This window comes from Chroicocephalus ridibundus, chromosome 7, assembly GCF_963924245.1.
Source record: "Chroicocephalus ridibundus chromosome 7, bChrRid1.1, whole genome shotgun sequence".
Classification (NCBI taxonomy): Eukaryota; Metazoa; Chordata; class Aves; order Charadriiformes; family Laridae; genus Chroicocephalus; species Chroicocephalus ridibundus.
In genome coordinates, this window is record NC_086290.1 from 23,169,958 (window position 1) to 23,194,801 (window position 24,844).

Below are 24,844 nucleotides of genomic sequence, written 5' to 3' on the forward strand. Positions count from 1 at the left end.
CTCAGCGTTTTTTGCAGCTTCCGTCATTCTGTTGCCAGGAGCATCTCCGTCGCAAACAAAAGCTGGTTTATTTTGTGCAATCGGGCTCGGGGAGGAAAAGAAACTCTCCACGGGAAACCGCGGCGTTAACTCATGGGTCACGGGTCTCGCCGTCGTGATCAGCACTTTGGTTCAGCCAGGCAGAGTGGGAGGCTTGACTTGTAGGGCAACGAGGGAAAATGAAGAGTGCTATTTACTGAAAATGCTGGGTTAAAATAAAAGATTTGGGTTAAAATAAAGGATTTTGGGGGGATGCAACAGCAGGAAAAGTGCCCAAGGCTTCTGCAAAAGGTGGAATGATGCTGTAGGTTTAACCTAGAGGACCAGAGAAGGTGCAAGGCTGGTCACCAGGACACTCTTATCTCTCGAAGCCTCTTTGCTTTCCTTTTGTTTATTCATTCAGTCAGTCAGTCAGTGTCAGGCAGCCAAAGAAATTAAAAGCCACTTCGGAAGCCCTGTCATTTGCTTTGCGCACTTCCTCATCAAGGCTTAAAAAAACTAATCCCTGCTATTAGTAGGAAGCAATCATTACCTGGCCGGGTGTTTACCGTCACCTTACAAACCCCACAGACAAGGGCTGAGCAGTTTGCACAGCGGTCACGGTTGACTTCCAGTCCCCCTCATCCCGCAATTTTCCTTCCCTTTTGGCACCAACACAGCCCCAAATTTATGAGGGGAGGGGGCACTCACCTGCCGCAGTGCCATGGTTTCCCCAGCGGATGTGTCGCACGGGGGAGTCCCAAAGAAAACCAAAAATAGAGGCCAGGTTTGCAAATACAGCGTAGGAAATTGCTGCTTTCGCCTTCAGCCATTGCAATGGAGGGAGACCTTGCGTCGCGTTTGCAGCGCGCGGCCGGGGAAGGAATGGGAAAAAAAAAAATCCTCCAGACTCCAGCTACAAAAACATATTGGGTAAACGCACATCTGAGGCGGAGACGGGTGTCGGAGGAGTAAATCTGCCCTGCTTTTATTACGGCTCAGTGTAATCTAATTGAGAAAACGAAGCAGAAAAATCCGTTCGGGGAGTCTGGCAGCAGGAAGACGATGCTTTGTTTGCCTGTTCCAAATGGCACCGAGACTAACTTATTAGGAACTTTTTGTGGGTAATTGCTTTTGAAACTATAAAGTTCTACGTACAAAATAAATCTTGTCTGAATCATTTATTTACTTTGCCTAGTCATAAAACATTAGTACCCTGACCAAGAAGAGTTCAAACACCTGGAAGTGCCGCCTATGTCAGAGCCTGCCTTGCTCCCTGCCACGGGATGCAAATAATTAAAGAGCCGCTGCTTCCCGGGAAAGCAGCAATTGCCACCCGCTTCCATAGGAGAAGATCCGTCTTCGTACGGCATGAACATAGAGGGACATCAAAAACTGCCAGCCATCCGTATCCCTCATCATTAACCGTCCTGGCTGTAATTAATTCGCAGCAAGGGGAAGATTGGCCTGGAAGAGCTCACCTCGGGGAGTTCGCTGAGCTCACTGTGCTAATGAAGTGTTATCAAATGCACCTTGGCAGCCAAGCACTCTCTTCCCCAGCTCTGGAAAGCAATCCATAGCATGATACGGGCAAAAGGATTTGCTGTATTCCTATCAAAAATTGGAGGCTCGTGGAAAAAGTGCTCCCCTCCAGCGCGTAGCAACAGGCTGCAACAAACCCCAGCTGCGGTGAGAGCTTGGACACTCCCACTGAGTGCCGGGATTTTATGAGATGACATTTGGGAAGTAGGTTTTATTAGGCTTAGATTTGTGAACGCTTCCATGTGGAAGGTGTCAGGAGCTAGAGGTCAAGCCACCACTGCATCTGCAAGAGCATCCTCCTGCGCCTTCAGCCCCCGCGAGGGGCTGGGTGCTGTGGGGTTTGGTGCTTATCGGACACCGGCTCGTTTGCAGGCCAGCTCGTTTCCGCATTTTCCTCCAAGTCGAGCAGATGTCCAGCATCTCCCTGCAATTCCCAAGGTAGCATCAGAGCAAAGATGAACCCTTGTCTTTCCAAAAGAGCCAGATGCACTCAGGTATCTGAGTCACGGGTACATCAGACATGGAGAGATGGGCGGAGAGAAAACTTATTAAATTGAACCAGGGCAGGTGTAGGGTGCTGCACCTGGGGAGGAATGACCCCCTGCACCAGGACAGGTTGGGGGCTGACCTGCTGGAGAGCAGCTCTGTGGAAAGAGACCTGGGAGTCCTGGTGGACAACAGGATGACCATGAGCCTGCAATGTGCCCTTGTGGCCAAGAAGGCCAATGGCATCCTGGGCTGCATCAAGAAGAGCGTGGCCAGCAGGTCGAGGGAGGTCATCCTCCCCCTCTACTCTGCCCTGGTGAGGCCACATCTGCAGTACTGGGTCCAGTTGTGGGCTCCCCGGTTCAAGAAGGACAGGGAACTGCTGGAGAGGGGACAGCAAAGGGCTACCAAGATGATTAGGGGACTGGAACACCTCTCTTATGAAGAAAGGCTGAAGGATTTGGGTCTTTTCAGTCTGGAAAAAAGAAGACTGAGGGGGGATCTTATCAATGCTTATAAATACTTAAAGGGTGGGTGTCAGGAGGACGGGGCCAGGCTCTTTTCAGTGGTGCCCAGTGACAGGACAAGAAATAATGGGCACAAACTTGAACATAGGAAGTTCCATCTCAACATGAGGAGGAACTTCTTTACTCTGAGGGTGGCAGAGCCCTGGCACAGGCTGCTCAGAGAGGCGGTGGAGTCTCCATCTCTGGAGACATTCCAAACCCTCCTGGACATGTTCCTGTGCAACCTGCTCTGGGTGACCCTGCTCTGGCAGGGGGTTGGACTAGATGATCTCCAGAGGTCCCTTCCAACCCCTTGCCATTCTGTGATTCTGTGATTCCATGACCAGCCCTTCTCCTAAGCACTATTTAGGCAGAGACAATCTTCGTTCAGTTTTGTGGAAGTGCTTCAGAAACACCATAGGCGAGTGGACATAGAAAGTCTTGAAATGAACTTTAACATGGCATTCCTGCAAGATGAATTCCCAGCGCCGTACAAAAAGCCTGAGCTCAGTGAGGGCATCCTGCCCGGGTCTAATTGCTCACCGGTATCGCTTCCTGGAAGGGGAAATGGGAATGGCATGCTTCCAAAGGTGGGATGGCTCCGCCAGCGTGCCCTGCTCCCCCCACAGCTCTCTGCGGTGGTGGTGGCAGCGGAGGGGAGGTGGCAGCAGCAGGCAGGAGAGGGGCAGGAGCGGGGCAGGGAGGCAGGAGCCCGGGACGAGCCTGCGCCTGCTGGAAGGATGCTGGGGAAGCCCACCCATGGATTTTGGTCCCTGCCACGCACAGCACCGACCCCGCGACCAAATACCCCACGGCCCCTCATTGCTCTGAGCTTCGGGTGTTGCAAACCGCCTGTTGTGAGACAGACAGGAGGATGAGATGCGGCATAGGATGCTCATCCTTCTACCCCAGACTCGGCCGGACCGTCCCCACCGGCAACGTGCCTGACGTGAACCCTCAGCGCGGGGAAAGCAGCTCCCAGCTCCCAGGATGGGCAGCAGTTGTCATGCACAAATCGCTCGTTTTCAATTAAGCCGATAGTTTGGAGTTCAAGTTCAGTTTTACCGCCCGGAGACATAGGTTTACCACAGAGGGATCACGAGGTTGCTGCGCTGAATCTCCAGATGCACTTACGCCTCTTCAGCCCAGCAGCCAGCCCATCGAAAAAGACACTTTTGTCCCCAAAGCCACTCAAGGCGTCAGCCTGGGATGACCCAGAGACCTCTACCATCACTTCTCAGGGCTTCAGTGATTTAGGAAATTATTAAAACGAGTAAGACCAAACTGGGGTTTGAGAGACAGAGAAAAAAAATGTCTATTCAAACTTTGTCAGGAGAGGACAAGTGTGATTTATCTCTGACACGGACTAATTAATACAAGAGCAAAGCAGGACCAACATATTTTGTGAAACATCAGCTGGTTGCCATCAGGGGCTGTATCAATAGTGAGATTCGCTACTTTACTATTTCTAATATAAAAACACTGAAAGAGACGAGTCATTTTGGGGCTTTACAGTATGAGAGACACGAAATCAGACTAAGGATGCGCGAGAGAAATCAGCAGCTCAAATAATGCCATCAGTGACAGTTTTGCACGACACATGCAGAAGCAGAGGGACAGGAGCACCTGTCCTGGGCTTGGTGCCGAGGCGCAGATGGGAGCAGCACCCCGGTACCCCCACATCACCCCCCCGCCAGCGTGGGAGCAGCACCCAGCCCAGCCCAGCCAGACCCCGGTGTTCCCAGTGCTCCCAGTGCTTGTGGGACCGTTTCCACCAGCAAAGCGAGACCGAAATGTCGGAGAGAACCAGGCGGCCCGGCTGCGGGGAGCCTTCCTTTGATAAAACCCCAAACCTCCCAACAAAGGCGAGAGAAAGGAGCTCCCGAGGGCGCTTTGATGTGGTCGTACGGCTCGTTTGGCTGGCGCTGGCTTAAACGAAGCCGGCGAAAGGGTTGGCAGAGGCCGGGGAGCCCCGGCTGACACCTGGGATGGCTGCCCCTGGCCACCCTCCCTGCTTTCCTCTTGCCCCGGCCACAGTCCCGTCTCCTTCGGCAGCGCTGGAAGTTTGGGCGCAGGAGGAGCCAAGACTAGGAAGAGGAAATTTAATCATGGGATCCCGATTAAATCCAGGAAAAAACAAGGAGGGGTCGGAAGAGCGGCGGCTTGCATAGCCCAGGCCCTCCTGCGCACAGGACCCGCCTGCCCCAATATTTCTCCCTCAGTTGCTTTTCCCCAGGGGCGTTTCCACGCGGGGTGGCCACTGTGACGGTAGCCATGGCCACCACCTCTGGCTGCACGTTACTTCCATCCCCAACCCGCCGTGTTTCTTGCTCCCGCTGCCCCATTTCCCAGCCTGGACGTGCAACCCAGGCAGCGCTGACGCTCCGCAGCGACGGGAGTGGGATCCTCAATTAGCCCCTGCGGTTTTAATGAGCACAAAGGCTTTTTTTGGGCAGGGCTTTGGCTGCCTCGGGGTCGGAGGAGCCATCGCAAGCTTTGAAGCCACCCCCCCCCGGACCCACGGTTTAACTCAAGAAATCGGGTTGCGCAACTCTCTTATCGAGAATAAAGGTTTTGGGGTGGTTTTAGCGCTTTTCCTCTGTGTTTCTTCCCGCTGGCAGGAATTCCCATCCTGGGGGAGCAGCATTGGAGGTGGAGGGTGGGAATCTTTGCTCCGGACCCCGCCAGCACAGCGGGCCTTGCACCAAACGCTCGGTGTGGGCCGCACCGTGCTGCTTCGCTTCCTTTGCAAAAAAAAAAAAAAAAAAAAGTCCTAAAATGCAAATGCAAAAAAAATAATTCCTTGAAATGCAAAAGAAAAAAAACCCACCCCAAAAATCACAAAAGCCGAATTTCTGGGTCTATCACCCCCCCGCTGAGCAGCAGTTTGGGCCCAGGGCGCCCGTGGCAGCCCTCGCCTCCCCCCCACCTGTCGCGGGTGGAGGTCACTCCCGCGGGGCCCGGGCGGGGGTTTGGGGGGGTCTCTCCGGGGCAATGGGGGGGCTCAGCCCCCCGCTCTACGCGCCCCCCCCCGCTCACGCCGGCTTTGCACGACGGCCCCTTTGTACCCGTGGGGTTTCGGCACGAGGACTCCCCCCCGGCCCCCCCCACCCGCACACGCGATCCGCAGAGGGACAACCCCCGCCCACCCCCCAACGCCCCACCCGCGCGGCGGCACGCGCCCAGGCTGGCACGCGCCCGCCCGCCCCTTCGCACGCGGGCGCTGCCCCCGCCCCCTCCCCTCACACATCCACGCCCCCCCCCCCCCCCCGCCGCCGGCAGCCCCGCCCCCTGACGTCAGCGTTGGCGCGGGGCGGGCGGGGCGCGCGGGCCCGTGCCCGTGCCCGGCGGGGAGGCGCGAACGGGGAGCGGAGCGGGGTCGGGCGCCGGTCCCGGTCCCGGTCCCGCCGCCGGGCGCAGGTGAGCGACGCGCTGCCGGGGTGTGTGTGTGGGGTGGGGGGGGGGCACCGCCGGCGGGAGCGGCTGCGGCTCCGCCCGGGGTGTGTGTGGGGGGCTCCCGCTGCCGCCAGGGAAAAGTTTGTGGCGGCGGAGGCGGCGCCGGGCGGGCGGCCGGGGGGGAGTCGTGTCATCCCCCTCCGCCCGTCCGTTGGGAGGCGGCGTCCGAGCTCGGCCGGTCCGGGCGGGCAGCCTGGCTCCGCGCCTCCGGCTGCCCCGGGGTGTGTGTGTGTGTGTGTGAGGGGGTGTTTGGGGGTGGGGGGTGTGCCCCCCGTCTGAGTGTGTGTGTGTGTGTGTGTGTTTGTGGCCCTCGTGGGAGTGTGTTTGTGTGCTCCGTGGGATAGTGTGTGTATGTGTGTGGGCGCCCCCCCCGTGGGAGTGTGTCTGTTCCCCCCCCGTGGGAGTGTGTCTGTTCCCCCCCCGTGGGAGTGTGTCTGTTCCCCCGCCGTGGGAGTGTGTTTGTGCCCCCCGTGGGAGAGTGTGTGTGTGTGTGTATATGCCGCCCGTCGGAGAGTGGGAGTGTGTGCCCCCCCCCGTGTGTGTGTGTGTCCCCGTGGGAGCGTGTTTGTATTCCCCATGGGGGTGTATGTGTGTGTGTACCCGCCGTGGGAGTGTGCTTGTGCCCCCCGGCGGGAGTGTGTGTGTGTGCTCCCACCGTGGGAGCCAGTTTGTGCCCCCCGTGGGAGGGTGTGTGTTTGTGGATGTGTGTTCCTCTCTGTGGGAGTGTGTTTGTCCCCCTCCGTGGGAGTGCGTGTGTGGATGTGTGTCCCCCTCCGTGGGAGTGCGTGTGTGGATGTGTGTCCCCCTCCGTGGGAGTGTGTGTGTGTGTGTGTGTGCCGTGCAGCGGGTGTGCGGTCCGTGTGACTGTGCCACGCCGTGCGGGCGCGGGGGGCACGGCTCCCTGGCCGTGCGGTGCTGTACGCACACCGTGGATGCACCCCCCCGTCTGCCAGCCTGGCGTGCTGCCCCCACGCCGAGTGGAAGCCAGGGAAGCCCCCTGGGAGCTGGGCCAGCAGCGTCCGCTCCCGCGACGCCACCGAGATGTCTGTGTCAGAAACTTCTGTGCCCACTCCCAGCATTAGCGGGGGCTCATACGCCTCCCCGTCCAGTAGCCACCCTGCAAGCACCTGGTGTCCGCAAGCCTGGCCCCAGCAGCCTGCCGGGGCCCTGCTGCCCGGAGGGGACAGGGACAATGGGGGCCAGGTCCCAGGACTGGCACTCCTGCACCCGGCTGGGAGCCCCGTTCAGTTTGGGGCTCAGTGCAGGGCAGGGTGACCATGTGTCCTTCGGGGACAATGCGCCAGCATTTCCGGATATGTCTGGCCCGTAAACTCGTGGCGATGTCTTACAGCTGAGGCTGGAGAAGGCCAGAATGGCTTTTCTTTCTTTTCTTATCTCATCGGCCACGAGTGGGATGTTCCCAGGGAGCTTGGGGCTTTTTTTAAACAGCGTTGCACTGGCACTTATTTTCCATGAAGGGTTGGGACTCACCGATGTCATGGGGTTGCTGACCTTTTGTTCCTTGCTGGCTGCCTGGGGCGGGGGTTGTTCTGTGAGCAGGGGATGCTGTTCAAGGCTTGGTTTACAGCGGTTGGCTTGCAGCAAGGTTGGAGTTGTGCGGAAGGTGTGTTACAGGGGGGCATGAATAGGTGATGACACGTTGCAGCCTGGGGCTCGGGTACTGGGGTACCCATTTGGGGTTTTTTGGGGATCCCCAGCTATAAAGCTGTTGAGGAGCAAACACTTTGGCCACGAGGGTGGCTCAGCGTTAGTTATACTCCGAACAGCTTTGATACAATGGGATGGTGGTGGCTGTGATGTGGTTTTGTGCACCCATAACCCCCGTGATGCAGTTTCATGTGTCCCGTAACCCCCGTCTTTGCCTTGGAAAGCTGCGTGGCATCGGAGCCTGTTACGGATCCAGAGCTGTCAAGGGGGGTGGGATGCAGAAGCGTGCAAATGCTTGGCACAGCATCCGTGCTCTGGCAGGGGTGATGCCGAGGAATCGTGTGTAATGCCCAGCACTGCCCTTCCTGGCTAACGCTGCCCGAGATTTGCAATAATTAAGTTACAGCTGTTAACGAGCAGAGCGACAGCTTGGGCAGAAGTTGGAGGGGGATGCGTGTTGTGTTGACATCTGTGTCTGGATAGTGAAACGTCCCCCTCCGCTTTCAAAGGACTCGTCCTTTATTTCCTGCAGCAAAGGGATGCTCAGATTTGCTTAAAAACAACAAAAAAACCCCTGGTACTGAGAATAATTTCCTCCTGGGTGTCTTGTAGCCCTGGATATTTGCATCTCATCCTGGCTCCTGCTCTCGTGCGGCGGTGTCGGTACCAGACCCTGCACAGGTGCCCTCGTGCAACATCTCTGGTAGCACCTTTTCTCTCCTCTTCTCCTTTTTTTTCCTCTCTTTTCTCCTTTTCTCTCACCCTTTCTGGCAGTTAGGTGCTTGCCCAGGTCGCTGTGCTCTTCCTACGGTGAGCTGTAACCCCCTGGCCACGAGCAGCAAGAGGTGGCCCACAATGCTCGCTGGGTGGCCCATGCTGTGGACCTGCAGCCGCTACTGAGTGCGTGCCCTTCTGTGTGGGGATTTTTTGGTGGCAAGGATGCCAGCTTTCCATATATATATTTTTCCAAAATAACTCTGGTGGGGCTGTGGAAGAGAGTGTGCTTTTCAAAAATAGCAGTGTCGTTACTTTTAATCAAATAAAGCCTGAGCAGCGTGGGGCTGCGTGGAGTGATTGCAGCCGTTGCTTGCCTCTGTGCTTGACATCCTAATTATGTTTTCATTTTAATGAGAGGAAAACTATTTGTGAAGCAAAATATTTATTTTAGCCTGGTGGGGTTGTTCAGAAAAGCTTGTATCTATGTTAAGGACGTGGTTTAGACGCTGCGTGGTTGTTTTTTTTTTTTTTAAATGAGAAAAACATTTAAATACAGCAAGAAGCTTTTCATGGCAGAAGCCTGGCTGCGTGAAGGGAGCTAGCAGCTGTAGAGGTCAGGACGCTAAGGGGAATTTGCATCCTCTTTATTCTTATTTTCAAGAGGTCTGAATGTTGCATCGCCTCCTGGTTTGGTGGGTGGATTTCTGATGGCAGCTGAAACAGAAACAAATGCAAATAACCTTGCCTGGGAGTCTCTCAACCTTAGGGGTTGGCACCTGCCTTTTCTCTCCTTGCCAAAAATTCATTCTTAAAACACCTGAGCTTTGCAGACTGCCCCGGCGGCTCCCCGGTAGGTGGTAAGGACGTGGGATGGGTTTCCAGCAGGTTGAGGGGGGGTTGCTGTCCCTGTGCAGGGTGTGCTTTGGGGTTTGCAGGGCTGGTTGACCACCAAGGGTGGCCCTTGATGGGTGCTGGGGCACCCAGCAGCATCATGGAGGGGTGTCCATGGCAGGCAGAGGGCTGGGTATCTCTTGCACCTTGGCTGTGGATGGCAACTCTCAGAGGAGTTTTGTAGCCAGATGGTGACTTCCCTAGTAACCAGTGATGACCCAGGTTTGAAAGAGGGGGATCAGCTCTCTAGTAAATGGATTTGTGCTTATTAACTGGAATATATACATTGTGATATATACAGTGAAATGTTCTACAGCGCTTTACCCTTGCAGGGCTTTTGGTCTGGTTTGCTCTTAAAAGTGGCTCAAACGAGAACTCCCAGAGATGGTGGGACAGGGGCAAATGTCAGGTTTCATAGGTGGCTTCGGTAGCATCGTGGATGTGTCGCTGTGGGTGCCAAATGGATAGCTTGCTTCTTGCATTGCTGTGATGCCCAAGGCCCGGTGGGTTCGTTGCAGTGGTATTTTATGTATACTGGCAAGGGACAGGCTGGGGTGGGAGGTGATGGATGCAGGAAGGTGTTTATTGAGAACAACGTGCTGCCGGGGGTGCCCTGCTCTCTGGACGTGGCACAAGAGGCATCTCCTCTGTCAGCGCCAGCTGATGGACCCGTTCAGGCTCCTCCCTAAAATCTGCAGAATGAGCTTTTAGCTTGAAAAAGCACAAAATGAGTCCCTGCATCGTTTCACTTGGGACATGAGCTGTGGCATTACAGCACGCTCCTGGTCCCCCATGCGCGGGAGGCTTTTGCTGCCAGGGCCGCATCCGCTCGCTCCTTGTGAGTTTGGGATGAACAATCCCAGCATTAACCCCGCCAAGGGGCCGGTGCTGGGGCACAGGGCTGTCATTGTTAGAGGACGTCGAAAGCACCGTGCCAGCCTTGGCTGGGGCAGGGAGCACGTGGACCTTTCGAGGCTGGCATGACTGGGGGGAGGAAAACCTGCCACCCGCCGCGGACGTGACTTGGAAGCAAACCCTGGAGGGGTAGCTGAAAGCCCGGGGCGTGCTGGGGAGCAGCGGGGGGTGTTGCTCCTCATTTCTCTCGCTAAAAGGGACCCGAAGGGATGGTATGGGGATGCGAGGACAGCCTTGCTTCTCAATTACGAAGCTGCAGGGTTTGTTAAATTCAAAAGTGCAAACTGAAGTCTGAGCTCACTTTGTGGCCATAAATAATGTTTGGTTTTTGGTTTGGTTTTTTTTTATTTTTAATAAAAAAGGAGAAAGTGCTGCTGGGAGCTGTAACTTTGCCTGATGGGAGCGGGTCCTCCAGTGGGCACATGCATGCCCTGACGAGCACCTTCCCTTCCAGTGCAGAGCCTTGGCTTTCTAAACAAGGTGGAGAGGCTTGCCACCAGCAGGCCAGATGGTAGCATCTGGTTTTCACTGAAGTCAAGTGATATCCCAGTTCCAGTAACACAAAAACCATCCACAGAGCCAGGCTGAGGGTTAATTTTTGAGGATACCTGCGGCATCTATCCCATCCCTTGGTCCTCATTGCAGCCTGGGATCCTTTATTTCTCCCAGTGGTCCTTGGAGTTAAATGATTTCAGTGCATTTCTGCTCCCTTGGGCTTATAAAGAAAAGTGCGGGAGTACGGAGAGGGGTGTATAGTGGTAGCTCACAGCAACGGGAAAATGAAGGAGCATGTGAAATCCCTTTGCTGCCGTGGGTGGTTTGCAGGTCCGGCAGGCAGCCACACTGCCCTGTGCATGTTGACAGTGTTTCCAGGGGGTTTGATGGGTCAAATTGCTGACTGTCAGACTTCCAACTCTCTTTCATCCTGTCTTGGATTCACATTTTTTTTCCTCTTGTAGGCAGGTTGGCATTTTGGGTGGGTTGCATGTTTTTTGAAGAAGTCACTGGTGTCCCACAAGCAAAATCTGCAGTCTTTAATCCCGTTTTTTGGTGGAAACCTAGCACTGTCTACGGGCTGGCCAGTCTGCTGCTCCTCCGTTATGAACCCCTTGGCTGGTTCCCCCTCTTCCCCCCCCTGCAAAATATTTCTATTTTTAACCTGCTGATTTAATTTGGAGTTGTGCAAGGGCTTATTTTCAGTGCCGAGAGGTAGTCATTCCCAGCTGGCGTATCAACAGGCTGCTGGCGAGCGTTAGTGCTCTCATTACCGATAGGAGGCAAACGAATTGCAAGTCCTAGGGCTAAATGTTCTTGCGTGCTCCTACGCGAATAGTTGCTTCGGCTCTGCCTGGACGAGATGTTGCTTCAGACCCATCAGCGGGGAAGGCAGGCAGTGCACGTCACGTCCCATCTCCTCCTCTTCCTCGGCGACGGGGCTTGGCTGACACACGCCGACTGCATGTGCAAGATGATGGATGTGCGAGCAACTTTGTAGCCTCAAACCTGTATATATTAAAATGTAAAGGCAGAAGGTGGCTGAGTCACCTTTTTTTATTTTTTTTTTAATTTTTTTGTAGTCTCTCCTGTGTTTCTTCATCATCTGGGTGCTTTTGCGCAAATTGGAAGGATGGTGATGCACGTCTGGTTTGCAGTCCTGTTAAATGACAGGGGGAAGGCTGCAATAATAATTAATAATAATGTGAATAACGTGAAAGCTTTTCCTTTTCACAGTTCTCTAAGGTGCTTCCTCTGCCCCCTGCTCCTGCCCCGTGGGAGGGTTGCCCTGGGGGAGCATCCCGTCATTTTCAGTAGGGGGAATCGCTGCCACCAAGCGAAACCAGATGTTTTTTAGCTGGTGCCAGGAAAACACCCTTTCCACGCCGCAAAGAAATCGCGGCTGCGGGATGTAGTCGTTGGGGCTGGGCTGCGAACAAGCCCCGTGCAAAGCCATCGCTTCCCTCTCTGGGGGTAAATCCATCAGCCCTGTGGATTTATCTCCTTCAGGAGATTCTCCGTTCGTGCCTGGCCAGCCCTGACCATGCTGCCTGTATGCCGTGCTTTGGGTTGTCTTTTCGGGGGAGGGCCTTTGCACGGCGTGTGGCCTGCTTTGAATGACGCTGGCTGTTTCCTTAGGAACAGAAAAGGCTTTTTTTTTTTTTTTTGCGTTGGAGTTGAACAATGCTGCGTCCCCAGCTCAGTCGGTGGAGGAAAGCAAGGCAGGAGAAGTTTCGCGGTCGCCGTAAGCTCACTAGTGAGATTGGTGAGGGCTTCAGGCGGTGACCTGCTGGCTGTTGGCTTTGCGGGGCTCGTTGCCACTTGTCATGGTCCTCCGCAACAGTGGCCCACAGCATAGAATCATAGAATGGTTCGGGTTGGAAGGGACCTTAAAGATCATTTGGTTCCAACCCCCTGCCATGGGCAGGGACACCTTCCCACCAGAGCAGGTTGCTCAAAGCCCCTTCCAGCCTGGCCTTGAACACCTCCAGGGATGGGGCAGCCACAGCTTCTCTGGGCAACCTGTTCCAGTGCCTCACCACCCTCACAGTAAAGAATTTCTTCCTAATATCCAATCTAAATCTCTCCTCTTTCAGTTTAAACCGTTACCCCTCGTCCTATCTCTCCACTCCCTGGTCAAGAGTCCCTCCCCATCTCTCCAATAGGCCCCCTTTAGGTACTGGAAGGGGCTGTAAGGTCTTCCTGGAGCCTTCCTTTCTCCAGGCTGAACAACCCCAACTCTCTCAGCCTGAGCATGTTCTGATGGGAACTGCCAGCCCAGTGACATCGCACCAGCAAAGCGTTTGGGATGGGGAGTGCGAACCATGTTCCATTGAGTAAGAGGGGTTTGAACTTGGAGTAAATCCATGGCTGGGATAGACCTCTTGGCTGTCCCAGGTTGGCGTCTGCGCAGATGTGACTTTGGCAAGCACCAGCAGCATTGATCGGTTTGCTTAGTGCGGAGGGAGAAGGCACGTGAGTTGTCCATATAAAAATCCACCCGCACCAGGTAAAAGGTGGAGGAAGGGAGCAAAACGAGTAGAAATTTGAATAACCGATGTGGTGGTGGCACAGGGAATTGAGAGCAAAGTCTCCCGGGTCTTGCGTGCCTCTGGGAGTAAAAATTATCTGTTTGAGCTGGGTTCGTGTCTTTGTGGGAGACGCTAAAGCTTTAACTCTGGTGTTATTCCCTATTACCGTGCCGTCATCTTCGTTCGCATCCGTTCCCAGAGCAGCCCGGGACGGGGACGGGAGGGGACAACACAACACTGGGTCCCTCAGTGCAAGGGCTACCGCAGCTATAATTAAACAAAGAGAAACTTTTCTTTTTTCTTTTTCTTTTTTTTTTTTTTTTTTTGGTAACCTGTCCAGCTTCCAGAAAATGGCAGCTAGCTGAAGGGAGGGAAACAAAACAAGCTTTTGCCCGGCCAGAAAAAGCGTCCTCACCTCTGTGGCATTTCCTTGCTTTCTTCCCCACCCCCTCTGCCGCCTCCCCATCCCTCTCCAACCTCCCTCCCCAGCCCCTCGCATCCTGGCTGCTGCATTGAAAACCTGCCACCAGATTAGCTCTGCCGGGGTGGGGTTGTTCTCTGCCGGCATGAGAAGTGTTTCCCACCCGTCCATGCTTTTTTGTTGTTTTTTACCCCCTTTTCTTACAAAAGCCATCGTTAGCGTTTTTTTTTTCTGTGCAGATGGAACTATTAAAGTCGGTAAAAAAGCACAGAGAATAGTTCCTAACGCACGTAGCCTGGGACGAACTGGTCCTTTGCAATTCATCGGGCTCAGAGTTACGGAAAAAAGAAGATGGGGGGGTGCCTCCCCCAAAAAGAGAGGGGGAGATGGTGGGGTGCGTCATGCACTTTGTCCTCCTGAGCGCTGTCTTCTCCTTGCCTATGGAGACCGTCGTCTGCAGATTTATTGGAGCAGCCTCCGGACAAGTGGTACCTCTGTAGGCACATTCACCGCATGTTTGCTTGGACAGAAGAAGACAAGTAGGTGTTTTGGAGGAAAAGGGATGAAAGTGCAGGGTCCGGTGCAATGGGGTGGGTTGGTTTTGGGTTGGTTTTTGGTTGTGTGTTGTGTTTTTTTTGTTTTTTGTTTTTTTTTTTAATCCCAGCTTCCCCAGACATGGCTCCTTTCCAGCGCTTTGCGGCAGCTGTCCTCCTTGTCGGGGAGCAAAGCAGCAGTGGCCACAAAGCAAGCCTTTCTCTTGGCCTTCATGAGCGTTTTGCTTGGTTATCTCTGGGCAAGGGCTGCGGACGGACAAAGTATTTACTGTCCCTGGGAGATGGTGATTACCTTGTCAGCAGAACGGATAGCTCGTGCTGCCGGCCCTGGCCTTGACCAGCTTATCGTCCTAAGAGTTATGGGCAGCTTTGCTGGCTTCCCGGAGTTTTTTGTGTCTGTTTTGAGCTGTACCGGGGGGAAAAGATGCTCTGGGATTGGGACATCGGGGTGGTGGGTCCCCTCCCATGCATCCACCCACTAGAGCCTTGCCTGGATCTTCTCCATTCGGAGTTGGTCCTGCTCAGCCTGGAGGTGAAAAATAGATAAAGTTTTGAGGTTTTTCTGGTTTTTTAGAGGGTTTTGGTTTGAGTTGTTTTTTTGGGGGAGGGTTTTTTTTTTTTTTGTAAGGTGCTTTGAGTCAGCAAACGCTGCTGAGAAACACCTCAGTGCCATCAGTAAGTTCTTCCATATAATTTTTCCTGTCTCTCCTGCTGCTCCCGAGGTGTGGCCCGTGCTCCCTGGAGAGAGCTGGAGCCGCTCTGGAGCGGCGTACCTGAAAGTTAATCACTGCTGAAAAACACTTTAATTAACTTCATTAGCAAGACGGTCCATCTGGACTCCTGCAGTGCCTGGTGAGATCGTGTGAAACGAGGTCTCAACTCCACTCCTGGCGAGGGGGCGGATGTGCTATGGTCTCCGGCACATCCCAGCTCTTGGACCTGCAGGGAATGGGAGATTCTTTTTTCAGTAGATGTGTAAAAAAAAAAATTTAAAAAAAATTAAAAAAAATCGCATATTGACCCTGAGGACAGATCCTAAGTGCTTTTGAGGGATGTGCATCCCGTTCCTGGGTGCGGAGGGCTGGTATGGGATGCAATGCCACCCCCTCCCAGTGCTGGCTGATCTGGGGGATGTACAAGTGCATCCTCTCACCGGCGCCTGAAATTACCTGGTGGAGATAAATGCTGTTGCAAGGCTGTGCCTGAAATCCCTTGAACACAACGGGTTTGAAGGCCACCGAGCTTCTCAGTCTCTGTTCTGCGGGTGGGTGAGCAGGGCTTGCTTTTTTTTTTTTTTTTTTTTTTGCGCTCTTCTGCCAGATTTTTAAGCACCTTGCCCTGCAGCTGGACAGCCCTGTGGCTCCTTGCAGGTGCCACTGGCCGGAGCAGCTGGTGCCTTTCTAGCTTCTGCTCTGCCTATTAATAGGAGCTATTAAAATGTTCACCAAATCCAGGATGCGGGACATGACCAGGCACGGAAACAGCAAGCAAAAAAAAAAAAAAAAAGCTTTAGCCCAGCAGGCTGTTTGAGCAGAGGAATGCAGGGCCCTGCAGCGGGGATTTGGGGAGGGCAAGTGTTTAACCCCCTCTCCACAATCGCCCTGCAGTGGGGGTGACCCTTCCATCCCAGCTTTACCTCCGTGCCTTGGCCCCTGTTTTCAGCCCTCGCCTTACAAGTGTCCTGGGGGAAAGCCGCTTGCAATCTTGCTGCTGGTTTTCCTGCTGCCTGGCCATGCTGGGATACCCCAGCGCAGGCGGGCGGAGATGCATCCTTTGAGTAACGGGGAGGGATGTGTGTCCTGAAGGATTTGGGTACCAGTGGATAATGTTGGGGGGAAACTGAGGCACAGAACATCAGCATTGCCTGGGTTCATGCAGCAGTACAATCTGAGGGTCGAACCGTGGCCTCTGCAGTTGTGGCGCCCATGCCTCCAAAAATAGGCTCTAAAAGTGCATTTCGGGGGGGGCCTGGAACACGGAAATCACTGTGTCCAGATTGCCCTGCAGTCAGGCAGGATAAAAAGGAATAAAAATATTTGCAGTTTGGCCTAATTTTGAGAGGATTGTGACCCGCGCTGCATCAGATGGTCCCCTGGCTTGGAGGGAGAAGGGGAGGCATTTTGCTTGGGGAAAGGGCAGGTGGTTGCTGGCTTAGGGCTGCTTTAAGGCAATTTAGCTTGTGAAAGCAGGGCAGGGGCTAATTCCCTGCAGGGAGGCTGGCAGGCGGAGGGGATGCTGCTGGTCACTGCCAGGATGTTTGTAAAGCATGTTCCTTTGGGACGAGCGTCCATCGCCCATCTCCCTGGAGTTGCAGGATCCTACTTGGATGAGGTCCCAGCTCATCCCTGGGTCCTAAGGAATTCAGGCATCAGCCTGATTTCTTTTTCCTTCTGTGGATGCAGTATGCGGGAATCATTTGGACGCAGAATTCTCAGCCTAACCGTTACAATTCCTACAACGTGCTGCAGGCACTTTTTCCTCCCTTTTGCCTTTAAGTATAAAAATCATCATCCCTCTTCCCGCACAAAAAAAATGTGAGTAATGTTAGAGAAATTTGGGATGAGGCCCAGCAAACAATCGGATATCCGGCTGAGTACATCTCTGACTTCTGAACCAAAAGCTCCCGAATGAGTAATGCAGCACAAGAAAGATCAGATTTTGAAGGAATATATTTTATGTTGATGCTCTGCTTTGTCTCCCTTAAAACTTCAGCCTGCAAACTTGGAAATTGTTTGGGTTTTTTTTTTTTATCACCTTGGTATATCTGTTTTATGATGAAGTACCTACATGTTGTTAGTTTTCCTGTTGAAAAGAAAGCTGACAGTAGTAAGCACTAAATTTAAAAATAATAATAATAATGCCAGCTCTCTTGTACGTGCGTGTGGTGTGTTTTGGTTGATAGTCTTTATATGGGCTCTGCAAGCCATAAATGTTGTTTACTGGAATTGTGCACGGGGAAAAAAAGCTGAATTCAGTGTAAAAGTGGAGAGTTGTGAGGCTGAAGCGCTAGCGGGTGTTGCTTTTAGTAATGCTTTTGTCAGAGTTAGGTTGATGGTTGGACTAGATGATCTGAAAAGTCCCTTCCAATGTAAGCAGTTCTGTAATTCTGTGGTGAATGGTGGTGGCCATCTCTCTTTTGGTTTTCTTTTCTACTTCTGGACAGTGCCAAAAAAGTTTCCGTTTCTTTCCTGTTGATTAAGTACTCATGTCATTCTTCTAAATATAAATCTATCCTCATGCGTCAGCTGTGCCTGGGATTTCACTTCTTTTTATGTGTCACTTCAAGCAAGTTTTAATTCAAAAAAAGAAAGTCCATCTGCATTGGTTTGATATTTCGGCTCCCTTTTCCCATCAAGAGCGTGTCTAATTCCGGCCTGACCCTGGCCCTTTGAGAGTAAAGCCATTGAAGACTGTATGTGGGCATCAGCTGGTTGTACTGGAGAACATCGCTTGGCTCCTGGAAAGCTCTTGCTGCCTCCTCTGCTTGTCCTTGCAGAGCTGCCCCACCACCGGCACCAAGATCTGCTCTGCTTCTGGGTGTGAGCAGCATTGAGATATGGAAGAACACGATCTCATAGGGTGGAAAATTGAGGGTGTTGCTGCGAAAAGGGAGGTTTTGTCTAGGCGAGATGGTAAAGATGGCCATGGATGGTGCCCTGGCATGTTGGTTGTGCCTGGAATTGTCTTCTTTAGCCAGGAGCCTGCTACTTGTAGGTCCCAACCTATGCTTTAGATGCAGAGCCAGAATTGAAATACATACATCACCATGGTTATCAAAGCAGTCTTGAAGCAGAGCTAGTGGTGGGATTGAAGTTGCTTTCTACAGAAATCAATAGACAGAGCAAGTTCTTTGCTGCACATGGCTGACAGGTTCACCTGATCCAAGGCATCTGTCTCTGAATATACGGGGCTTTTAAATCTGATTTTAGTCCTTACTTTCTAAAATTAGGCATTCTTCTAGAGACAGCAGACAAAGTTTGGGCTTTTCTGTATCCCCCTGGTTGGCTGTCAGCAACAGCTTTGTCTTTTTTTCCTCTAATATAGGCGTTTTTGTCTTGGTCTAAGACAACCCCGTGCCAGGGACGATAATGCTTCACCTGTAATTCAAGCAGCATTGGTCCAAAATTCAGTGCTGTGGGTCTGTTATCACAGAAAAGTAGGATTGAGTGGTGCACCTGGCTCTTGGGCTCGAACAGAAGGACTCAGAGGTTCCTTGGGGGCCTTGTGTCTTGGGCTTGAGAAGTGAGGGCGGGTACCTCTCCTTCCAGCCTTGCCTGGGGCTGACTTGGAGATGGCAGAGAGGGAAGAACTTGCCCTTTGGAAGTATTCACAGAATGGCAAGGGGTTGGAAGGGACCTCTGGAGATCATCTAGTCCAACCCCCTGCCAGAGCAGGGTCACCCAGAGCAGGTTGCACAGGAACGCGTCTGGGGGGTTTGGAATGTCTCCAGAGACAGAGACTCCACCACCTCTCTGGGTTCCAGTGCTCTGCCACCCTCAGAGTAAAGAAGTTTCTCCTCATGTTGAGATGGAACTTCCTATGTTCAAGTTTGTGCCCGTTACCTCTTGTCCTGTCACTGGGCACCACTGAAAAGAGCCTGGCCCCATCCTCTTGACACCCACCCTTGAAGTATTTATAAGTGTTGATAAGATCCCCCCTCAGTCTTCTTTTTTCCAGACTGAAAAGACCCAAATCCTTCAGCCTTTCTTCATAAGAGAGGGGTTCCAGTCCCCTAATCATCTTGGTGGCCCTTTGCTGTTCCCTCTCCAGCAGTTCCCTGTCCTTCTTGAACTGGGGAGTCCAGCACTGGACCCAGTACTCCAGATGTGGCCTCACCAGGGCAGAGTAGAGGGGGAGGATGACCTCCCTCGACCTGCTGGCCACGCTCTTCTTGATGCAGCCCAGGATGCCATTGGCCTTCTTGGCCACAAGGGCACATTGCTGGCTCATGGTCATCCTGTTGTCCACCAGGACTCCCAGGTCTCTTTCCACAGAGCTGCTCTCCAGCAGGTCAGCCCCCAACCTGTCCTGGTGCAGGGGGTTATTCCTCCCCAGGTGCAGCACCCAACACCTGCCCTGGTTCAATTTAATAAGTTTTCTCTCCACTCAGCTCTCCAGCCTGTCCCTCCGTGAGGGCTTGGAGTTGCCTGTTTTTTAGGGGATGCTCCTGCAACAGTGCATCACTGTGGTTCTATGCACACACGGGAGGGTGTTTTGTGCTTACAGAAGGTTGCAGAAACTGACTCTGCTCAACCACAAAAGCTCTGATTTAAGCAGGGGGAAAAAAAAAAAAATCTACCATTACTTTAAGATAACTTTCAGGTGTCATTTTATTTTGCCTGTTGACTGACGCTGCAAAAAGTGTGTCCAGAACTCAGCCCTGCTTTGCCTGGGATTTTGAGCAAAGGCAAGATTTTGCCAGATTTATGGAAATTACCATTTCTGTGCCCAAGCATCTTGCTAAAGAGAGACATCTTTCCCTAAAATGGCTCACCCTGGAAAAATTGTCCCGACAAAGAGAAGCAATGTGTCTTTGACATTGCCGACAGTGGAGATTGCAGTCTCATTTGGAACCGCATTAATTTTCAGAGCATCCAGACAGGGGCCTCATGCATTTTTTACTGACATAAAACCAAACAGTTCAAAGTGCCTAACTTTGTTTGCAGATAAACCCTTCCAATAAACGCTCGGGTCTCAAAATGATGAAATCTCGGTGTCTTATCAGCCATCTGACCCGTGGTGATGGGATTGAGCAGCTTTTAACCTGGCGAGACCAAAACAACAAACTCTGAAGTGCAGACAGATGGGGTGGGTGGTGTTATTTTGGGTTGGTGTTTTTTTTTTTTTCCCTTCATGGCATTGTTGATGTTATGGAAAGTGCTTGGAGCCACTGCCTGGATTATATCTGGCATCCCTCACCTCCAGGTTGCGTTCCTCATAGATAATTTGCAGGTTGCATGAAGCCTCCGTGCAGTTTGATGGGCTTTAATTTCAGGGGTAACTAATTAAACAAGCAGGCGTGGTGTTTGCTCTTGTGTTGCATAAACACTGGCCTGTTTTGGTTTATCTTGAACACTCTCCTGGCTGGCAGAGGTGGGTGCCTGCACCTGGAAAGCTAATTCCCACCTGTGGACGAGCTGTAGTCTAAATTGAGGCAAGGACTTTGCTGCTGAAAACCACTTTAAATTAGCCACGTGGTCTTTTGCGCCGATGTAATGAGGCTGGTGTTAAAAGCGTGCTCTGAATTGCATCAGGAACGCTTTCTGGGGTGGGTCTGCAACTGGCTGGATTTACAGGTGAGATCAAATCGAAAGACTGGGGCTTTTTGCAGCAAGTTCTAATCCACACTCTGGGCTGGAGCAGATGTCTGTCCTTGCGTCCGCCTCATGCTGCGTGCCTCCAGAACGGCTTTATCACCTGGGGGTTTGCACTCCCAGTAACATACTGCTCCCAGCAAGCTTGCCCTCTTTCCAACATGGGTTCATGGACTAGGGATTTGGTTCAAACGTAGGGCATCTCGTAGAGCAAGCAGCCCACAGTCTGGTTTAACCCCCGCATTGCTTTCCTATGAGAAGACTATCAGCTCCAGCAAATGGTTAAGCTGCTTAAACCCAGGTATTGTGGGGAAAATGATTGGGAATGTTTACCAAGGACAAGTGCTTAAAAAAAACTCCTCTGTTTCGAGGAAATGCTGTTGTAATGTGCTGATTGCATTTGTTTCTGCTTAACTCAGGCTCATGATGGTTTTGGCTCCCGTCAGCATTTTCGGTGTAGCTGAAGGTGTCGTGTGATCCACCAACGGATCAGTACCTGGACTAATCAGCAAGGTGTGTAAGAACATTAAATCAAGGTTAAGCTTTTGCACGAGCTCATTGCTTGAATGAGTTTTTCGGTTTGATAATCCAAAGAGGTTTTATTCATTAGTGAGAGAATCTGGCTGCTCGATGTCTGTGGGCATGCTCAGGCAGTGAGCTGGGAACAAAACCCCACTTTTTTTTCCTTAAAATGGATCTCCTGACTGAGGTCAAGAGCAAGTCCAACTGACCTGGGGGCTGCAGCCGTGTCCTGCCTACAAAGCTGCCTTTTGGGTGACCCATGGGTGGCTACTGTGTGCCCATCCTGCCCGCAGCATCTGCATCTTGAATACAGCACCCTCTTTTTAAATGATGAGCGGGTCAGGTAAGTCCAGAGGACCAAATTTTTTCAGCCTTTTTCATGTTCTTTGCGTGAGGAAAGGGTCAGCGTGGGGAAGATGTGTCTTGGTGGAGTATTTGGCTATGTGTTGGTCTATGGGCAAGTTGGAGCTAGCTCATCTCTGAAGCTTTTTGTTGTCCTCTGTGTTGCTGCATCAGGTGTGGTGCCAGGCTCCCCATCCAGGAGCTTGAGTGACTTCCCACTGCCTGCTCTTCTCTGGTCATGCTGGTGGGACTGGTTTTCCAACGTTACAGCTGGGAACAAAGAGAGCACGTGGCTCTGTGCCTTGCACCAGCAATTCAGCTGAGAACAGCTACTTCTTTCCATCAGACAAAGACGAAATTAGTGAAGGGTGATGGAGACAGGGCTCTGAAGTGTTGATGCAGTTAAAGCTCTGTCATCATCTCCACCTGGGGGAAGCACAGCTTTTCAGGGACTCAGTTGCTTCAGCTTTTGACAGCTCTTGAAGTCCAAATTAGCATCTGAATTATCTAAGTAAGGAGATGTGCTGTTGGGACCGTGGCCCTGGGAGTAGCACGATAGTGAGTTGCTCCATAGATTTTCTCAATGAAAACCTTTTACTGTTCTTGAAGTTTTCATTGCCCTGGTTAATTTGGTGTCTTGAGATGGGGAGGGCGGGGGTTTGCAACCCTCCCTCTTAAGTGCACCAGGTGTTAATGAGATGGTTCTTATAGAATCATAAAACCATAGAATGGTTCGGGTTGGAAGGGGCCTTAAAGATCATCTAGTTCCAACCCCCCTGCCATGGGCAGGGACACTCCCACTAGACCAGTGGCTCAAAGCCTCATCCAGCCTGGTCTTGAACACCAAGCAGCACTTGCAGCACCCATGGAGGCAGGAAACCATTTCCCTTCCTTTATCATTTTACACAGTTGCCCTTAGTCTGCTCTCTGTGGATGTTGCCCCGCAATCTCATGGGCAACCATGAGGAGGCATCTCTTCCGCCACAGTATCACATTGGGAGCAGTGTGTGTACTTTCTCCTGGTGATGGTCCTAAGTGGGGTCACAGCACAGTGTCCATAACGTTCCTCCATCAACTGGGAACGAGCCACCAGCAAGCAGAGCAAGTGCTGGCAACAGCCAAAGGGCTTTTCCCAGCATCCTGTCTCTGGACCAGCTCATGCAGACGACCCTGTGAGTGTGCAGATGTGCCCATAGATTAACGCGCCGATCAGTCTGCAGTGCTTAAAAAAAGAAAAGGAGAGATTTTCCTCCTCGTCCAAGGCAGAGGATGATGGCTGTGAGCCATGGATAGGACGTCTGTTGTCAGGTAAGGCTGTTTCTTCTTCAAAAGTGTCTCCTTCTGGCCAGTGTGTGGATTGTGGCTCTGGAAATCTGGGTTTCATTCCTTTTCTGCCACCAATTGCCTGGGTGAGCTTGTGCTGTTGCTTGATCTGGATTCTCCTGGTTTGAAAGGTGCTTGGACTTTGCTTTTGTCCCTAAGCATCCTCAGGAGCAGTCTCGCTTAGACCGTTGCTGAGCCTTTGGGCTCCTGAAGGACTTGGAGGGGCTGCAAGGGCTTAGAGGAAGAAGGTGCTCTCCTGGGCTCCAGTTCTCTCCAAGGGTTTTAAACTTGAGTTTGCAGCTTTTACATTTAACCCCTAGAGCCTGGTGCTGTCTGCGATTCTGGGTTTTCGTGCTTTCACTGGTCCCCATGGGTTCTTGGCTGGAACAAACTCCTTGCCCTGGCAGAGGAGAGTCCGTCCGCAGCTCCCTGTTTAAAAAAAAATAATTCAGAAACACCTTAGGGACTGCCCCACCTGAATTAGGAAGTGTTTTTTCTCTTGGAAGAACATTGAGCGGACAATAGGGAGAGGATGGGTCAGGACTGAACTCTTATCCATCTGATATGAGGGTTAGTGGACATCAGGCGGAGCTGGTGAGAGCCAGATCCTGCTGGAGGGGGGTTTCCCACCACCTGGGCAGCAGACCCATGGAGTTCTTTGCTGAAGGACATCGTGGAGGCAAAAAAGTATATGTGAGTTGAACAAGTCCTCCCCTGGACAAGAGGTCCAGCTGAGGCTGCAAAACAGGCAGAGTGTCAGTCGTGTTCCTCCACCATGAGATGGTTGGGCAGATGCTACTTTTTTTTTTTAAGTTTTGTGGGTTTGCCGGGAGGTACCCTGCTCTTTGTGTCGGGGTTTCAGCAGCAATGGCTGCACGAAGGGCTGTGCCACTGGAGACATCCTTCTGCCAGAGGGGTTGCTCGTTGTGCAGCCCATGGTAGCCTTGAAACCGTGGAAGCAAGTACAACTTTATTTACTTCCCTGCTTTATTATCAGGACTCGTGTGCATGTAATGGCTTTATTGCTGGGAAGTGTTGCTGTCAGGTAGTAGGACCTGGGCTGTCAGCCCAGGAGCACCTTTTTATGGCCCTGTAAACCTCATGAGGATTCCTGCTGTGTACAGTGCTGCCAGCACCTTCCTACGCTTGCAGGCTTTTTAAACCTGTGCCACGCTGGCACCGTTTTCAGCAATTTTTGGCTTTGAAGTTGCTGTGGATGCTTGAGGGTGGTACCTGTATCTCTGGGATGCCAAGGCATGAAGTTTTTCCTTACCATGAGTGGTGCTCAAGCTGTACCCGACCCAGTCTCGCTGGCTTCTGCAGTGTTTTCTCCTGACTCGGTGGCTGATTGAATGGGACATGGGTGACCAAAATCAGCGGGTGGGTGCTGGGCTGGAGCCTGTGCTTGGCAGCAGCAGGAGGTCCTGCAGGGAAAGCTTTTCCCTGCTCCCCCATCCCCCAAAAACTAATCTATATTTGAGTCACTTGAAAGTCAGCGCTGGAGATGGATATCCAATGGGACTCGTGCTCCAAAGTCGTTGCTATAAAAGGAAACTTTCCCGTCCTTCCTGCTTCGCTTGCGAAGGGTGACAACCCCATCAGGGAGGTTGTAATGGACACCGGGTGCCAGCAGACACCCGCAACACTCACTCAGCCATAATTACATTTTCCCCCGCACCCCCTTCTCCCTCTGCCCCATCAAACCTGCCTTGTTTGGCTTGCCCTTGCTTGGCAGTGGGCTCAGCTGGCAGGAGCAGAGCCAAGTTTAAGCTTGCGGGCAGGAATTTTCCATACGGCATGGAGGGGACGGCGTAGCATGGGGCTCTGCCACCTTCGGGATGCCTGAGCAGGGATGCTGGGATCGAGCATCCCCACTGCTTGCCACGCATTGCGGGGATCAGGTCCATAGCAAACCCCTGAGAGACAGAGGCCCTGCGGAAGTGGTGGTAGGTCCTGATATTTCCGCAAGTCCCATCTTGTTTGCTAGAAAAGGGACTAAAATGACACGTCTTCTGTTCTGGTGCATCGACAGCTCCAAGGCTCGTTCTGGGATGTACGTGGGTTCACGCCAACATGCTCTTTCTGGTACAAAGAGCTTGTGTTTTGTGTTGTCTTAAGGGGTGGTTTGGGGTTTGGGTTTTTT

The 24,844-nt window shown here is 52.5% G+C and overlaps 1 protein-coding gene across 3 annotated transcripts in view; it reads left to right on the top strand.

Annotated features, from left to right (window-relative positions):
* Window positions 1–5,904: 5,904 nt before the first annotated feature.
* The window catches only part of SH3BP4 (SH3 domain binding protein 4), a 42,342-nt gene continuing 23,402 nt past the window's right edge, over window positions 5,905–24,844 (top strand). The window contains exon 1 of one of the 3 annotated variants that reach the window (XM_063341465.1): window positions 5,905–5,972. The gene's annotated coding sequence lies outside the window, so the exon portion shown is untranslated. Of the gene's footprint in view, window positions 5,973–13,771; window positions 14,186–20,940; window positions 21,028–24,844 lie in introns of those variants that run through there. The other 2 variants (XM_063341464.1, XM_063341468.1) reach the window with 2 other exon arrangements.